The following is a 6,000-nucleotide window of genomic DNA, read 5'->3' on the forward strand; positions in this document are numbered from 1 at the left end:
TCTCTTGGTCGTAAGACCCTCAGTGGGACCAAGTAAATGCAGAGTCTGCTGTTATTTATTGTATAAAATCTTTTTTTAGGCTTTGCATAAAAAACAAAAAACAAAAGTTTTCTAGGGTAACAATAATACAAATATTGTCATGAAAAGCTGTTGAAACTCGCTCAATCAGCATGCATTTTACATTTTTTCCAAATATTAACACGTAAATAATAATTGGTAGTAATAAACTCAAAACAACAGTAGAAAATGTGTTTCAATCCACTCTTAATTTTTCATCTCTCTCTCTATATATTTTAAAACCTCAACAGTGACCTCAACAGAAGACAGTGAGATCCTTATCTGGGGGCCCCTAAGGTCAGCCCTAGCAAGGCAGTGTGTGTGGTTCTGTTTCTTTTGTATTTCAGTTGTCAGTGAAATGCTGATGTTTATTATTATGAACATTCTCTGTAAATGACATCATTGGCAGATTATATTGTGTTTCCAGATATTCCAGTTGACTGCAGTTGTCGTACCAAATATGGAGTATAATGTTAATGAAACAAGACTTTCCAAGATTGAATCAGCGGTGCCTCATGCTGATTCAAGGAGCTGTTCATAGCAAACCCAGTCATTCCCTATAATGTGGCAATAAAATCATCAGACTGCGCTTCTTTTGGTTATCACCATATGTCCTGTCATGATGATTTTATGATTTTTTTTACTTCAATTGTTTTCTAAACGTTTCAAAAAAATTAAATAATAAAATCCATTCACCTAACTGAATCCCAAACCATAACATTATCATAATTTGTCATAGTGTGAAACTAATGTTGGCTCATCTTATGACTTTTTGAAAGAAGTAAATGTACAGCATTGAAACCAGTAATAAAATGGGTTTTGAAGTTTGTTTGAGTTTTTCCATGGGAAAAGTGTAACTATTACTGTTTTAAGATGTGGAAGTGCATTTTATTGCAGTTTGTGTATTTTTTATCTAATAAAAATTGTGTAGGAAGTTTTGCTGCCAAAAACGCCATTGTGTTTACAGAATACTTCTAGTTCAATGTCCAAATATATACTGGAATTGTTTCAGCATTACATTTAGAGACCTGGAATTACCTTTAGCTTTGCTACATTGTAAATTGCTGTCTTAAGGGGGTTTATATTAATAGATAAAACATGATAACATATCATATTGAGAAGTAAAGAGAAATAAGGCTTGGTGCACTGTCAGCGCTTCAGATTAATATGATGCTGCACGCTTCACCATGCCAGTTTACGAACATTTGGTGCCTTTGTAGATTATGGTTAACTGGTAAGGAGTTAGGTTTTCTTGACAGATTTATTGACTTGGTCTTACGTAGTACTTATCTTGTAAATTATTTGGTAAGAAAATACATTTTTAAATGCTCACAAATAAACATCAAGCATATTTTCAAATAAAGTAATTTGTTGTCAATATATATTTTTCTTCTAGCTACAAAAACACAAACTTAAATGCAAGTTTAAAATAAAATACAGATGCCCCCCCCCCCCCCAAAAAAAAGTTCCACTGAGCAATAAAAGCAAATCTTGGTTTTCCCTTTTATTTGTTTTGAAAAATTTGATAACTAACTGGTTGTGTAATACTCTTATGAAAAAATATTTTAGTCTAAAGTAATGTTGATATACTGTCAGAAACGGAGGAAAACCTGAAACCAGAGGGGGAGTTTTACAGCAAGTGAACTGATATCAGCATTAAAATAATCACTCATGATCCGAGCCAAATATCTGTTAAAACTTTGATAGCACAGTTTTATCAAGAGAATAGTGGGTTGTTTCTGTGAGGTAAAATATATGCATGCGAAGGTCTGTGAATTATGTGCTTTAAATCTAAGTAGGGCATCTGTAAGCTGAAGACGTACAAGAAATCCACGGCCACTGTGATATAGAGGAGGCGGTCATTTGTCTGTACAGTACGTGCGTGTCACACTTCTCATCTATCTGAAAAAAAAACGTATCCAACTTTGTATTAACATTTTTTAATATAAGTTATTGAGAATATATAATTCTGGGGCTATATGGGGAGGGGCATTCTATCTGTCTGTCACAATTACATTTTTGCATATGTCATTTGGAATACGCCATTAAGTTGTGATGAACCTTGTTTTTAACATTATTGAGCTTTAGCTGTTGAGATTGTAAGGATACTTTCAGATGTCTGTTTATCCATCTGTTTGTATGCAATGCTTCCATTTTTACAGGAGTGTTGAACACAAGAGGTTATTCCACATACTGTAAATAAGTCATTGTAATATGCTTTACCATGCTCCTAAAACTTATTTTGCTTACCTAACCTAATTTAGGTGTTAATTGCACATTTCACATTCCCTATTATGTGTATACTGTTGAAGAATGTCATTGTCATCAACATTTTCTAATGGCTCTAATTTAGATTTTACAGCCGTGATGGGTGATGTATGTCACTGGCATTCTTGTTATTTAATGAGTATAATATTTCGTAATGTAAATTTAAAAAGAAAAAACAGTGAAGGGTAACACAAACTAAATGCCAAACAAAAATGATATTTTACTAAGCATGTTGTTATATATGTCTGTTCTGCTTTTCGTAAGGAGATTTGCACATTCATAAAAGCCCAGAAGTCAATGTTAAGGTTGCTGAAATGTAAAAATCCACATGAAAGTTAGATGTATACAAAAGCTGAAACGATAATTATGAGTATTTAGATTTTGAGCATGTTAGAAATGATCTGCTGAGACTGTGTTTGCGTGACTTGGCATAAATAGGCACTTCACCTTGATTCAGATGTTTTTTTGTTCGAACTGATTCAGAGGTTTACGCTCCAATTTTTGCCTTTTTATCTGTGAACCCAAATGTGAACCCAACCATAAGGTAAAGCTCTTATTGTATCTACTTTTCCATGTGTGAGGCAGTTTGCCAGTATTTTAGCTGCAGTATACTTGTATTTGACAGACATACAATTTCACTTAAAATACGTAATATGAACCCTTTTTATTTCAGTATTACAATATCAGTGGATGTGCTGACATTTTGTTTATGTCATGCAGTTATATCTGCATAGCTATCTATCTATCTATCTATCTATCTATCTATCTATCTATCTATCTATCTATATCTATATCTATATATATATATCTATATATATATATATATATATATATATATATATATATATATATATATATATATTCTTACTATATGGAAAATGTAAACCTCGGGTACCTCTGGTTAATTTGATCCTCATATTTCCGTAGTGATCAGAGAAAAAGGACCAGGTAAAGCATACATAGAGACCATTTAGAGACTGACTGCAATGAAATGGGTGGAGTAAGTAATACCATTGGGAGGAGATCCTTGTTCATAAGCACATTTTTCTTACATACAAGTTGATCAGTTCCAAGCCAGGGAAGGTCATTTTTCAGTGCTTAAAAGGGCATTTGAAAAAAAAATTCTTGAATATGACTGTGAATCATAGGCCATTAAAACTTTCTGTAAATAATGTATGTACATATTGCTATAATCCTTTTAAAAGCAATTTAACCGTTTTTCTATTGCATATTAATGTTGCCTGTTCTGGCATCCAAAAGGTTTATGGGAGATATACATAGCCAATGATAATAGACCTGACTCCGGAGCTAGCTGGACAGGTAAGAGATTTATTCCAGAAAACCCTAATACAAGGCACTGTATTGATAAGAAACAGACCAGAAATGATTTGCCTGGTGGCGGAAACTCTATTTTTAATAACAAAATTATATATCTATATTGTGTCTAATACAAAAATGACTACAAAAGATTTAGAAGTGAGTAGTTTTTCGAGATTTATGATTATACTGTATTTACAGTATAATCGTAAATCTCGAAACTACTCATTTCTAAATCTTTTGTAGTCATTTTTGTATTACTTTAGTATAAATACATGTTAATTTGGATTTATATGTTGTTTTTTTCTGACTTTATGTGAATGAAAAGACACACATTTGCCCGTTTTCCCATTGGAAATAGTGATATTTTGAAATATCACTGTCCTGGTCACAAAAGCAAAGTTTGTGGGGAATAATAGTTATTTTCTATACTTTTGAGGCATAAGCAATTAGGAAATCACACTTACTACCCAGGAACAAAAATTGTGTTACATAGTCTAATCAACAAGTACATAGAAATATCATCTGCAATTGACAAACCCAGGACTGAAGACCCAAAAAGCTGCCTAACAAGGATGAGTAATACTTGAAGATAACATCCTTAAGGAATAGAAAGAACACAAGAGTTGAATTGACAATAGAACTGGCAGAACATGCAACAGTGTTTCAATGGAACTACATAGCAAAAAATGTAATGTGCAGTATATTGGGTCAAGAAATGTTATGGTACAGTACAACACAATGACTAGATAAATAACGCTCGACAAAGGCATTTGCATAGATGCAACAGCATTTAGTTATTTTATTTCTTATTTAAACACAAATTTTACAATTGCATCTTCAGAGAATAACATTTTACTGCACTGGTATTAGTTTGTCAGTGGTGATGATGCTTATTTTACAAAAACAATTATTTTGATGGGTGGGTTTGACAAGCTTGAGTGGGGTTTATGTTGGCACTGTTTTGTGAAACACTATTATTTGTATTTGGCAAAATGTGAAACTGTATATATGGCATGTTGTTATGCCCCTTATTTGCCTTCTACTGTAGGAATTTGTGTAGGCTGTCATTTTTTGCCTGCCATCCTGTGTTTACTGGCAAGAGCATTGTGTTCAAGCTTCTGTGCATGCCTGCGTATAAGGACTTCTATATTATATCTGTGACCAGACAATGTTGTTGTTTAAAAAAAAAAAAAAAAAAAAAAAAAAAACAAGAACATGTGAAACAGACATAACTTAATATGAATTGTATATAAATAATATCAACTTAAATAACATACAACAATAAAGTTCAAACACAATCTTGAACACATGCTAATGTTATTGCCCTATAGAGACTATAATTTTTTTTTTTTTTTTAAGTTTGGAGTTTTATAAAGAAGCATGGTATACAAAAATTAAGTGTTTTGTTAACGTCAAGGAAAATGTAGTGTTACAACATGAGATAAACAACATTGTATCGGAAGTAAACTGTATGAGACTGCATTTCCGGCAGTGACTAAGGTTACATCAGAAAGTAAGATGTTGTCATGCTATTGTTATGCTATTTTGGAGTGCTCCGTTGCCCTTATTGGTTGCCCTTACTTTTCCTTGTAGCATGACTAAATAGGTTTGCGTGTAGCTTTCCTTTGTCATGAAAATTTTGCATTTAGCATGCTATTCTCATGGAGCTATGCAAATTGACTATTTAAATGAATTCCAAACGTACTAGCACGCAAATGTTGTCATCCACAGCCATTAAAATCAAGTCTACAAGATAATGAGAGATGTTATTATGGGAATGGGGAAATGTGCCTATTTAATAATGCAAGTCCAATTTTTCTAGCCATGACATCCATTTGAGCTATCTTTTAATGTTTATGCAGATGTATAACAAAAATCACACTGTTTATATAAACGATACATGCACAAATGTAAGCCCTACTGTGTTTAATTTACCTCAATTTGCTTACTTGTCTTACCACTTAGCCCGTGGTTTTTTTTTTAGTCTTTGTGGTGGTGGTGGGGGGGTGTATTAAAACAAAACAAAAACACAACAGAAAGTGGAATGCTTTAAATAAAAAGTTCTTATCAATACAGTGCCTTGTATTTTAAGCTATTGTTTATTTTTTATTTAGATTAGTAATGTGTGTAAAGGGACAGTCAACCAAAGCTTAAAGTACTGTTCCTCTATTTAGAACTGTCCATTTGGTGATTTAACATTAGTTACTCCAGCAGCTTCAGAATTGTATATAATTTAAATAACATTTATAACACTTCCCTTTGAATAACTTTAGCAGCCATGTAAATAACTAATCAAGGCACTAGCCAGTTACAAATATCAAAAGTGGCCAGAATAGCAGGTCATAAATGCAGCTT

General features: G+C 32.6%; 1 protein-coding gene across 2 annotated transcripts in view; it reads right to left on the reverse strand.

The window, feature by feature from the left end:
* Positions 1 to 4,413: 4,413 nt before the first annotated feature.
* LOC121298847 (fibroblast growth factor 7-like) overlaps positions 4,414 to 6,000 on the reverse strand; it is a 13,391-nt gene continuing 11,804 nt past the window's right edge. For both annotated transcript variants that reach the window (XM_041226095.1, XM_041226094.1), the window contains one exon: positions 4,414 to 6,000. This exon is cut by the window's right edge and continues 480 nt beyond it. The gene's annotated coding sequence lies outside the window, so the exon portion shown is untranslated.

Source organism: Polyodon spathula, chromosome 24 (assembly GCF_017654505.1).
Source record: "Polyodon spathula isolate WHYD16114869_AA chromosome 24, ASM1765450v1, whole genome shotgun sequence".
NCBI classification, from domain to species: Eukaryota; Metazoa; Chordata; class Actinopteri; order Acipenseriformes; family Polyodontidae; genus Polyodon; species Polyodon spathula.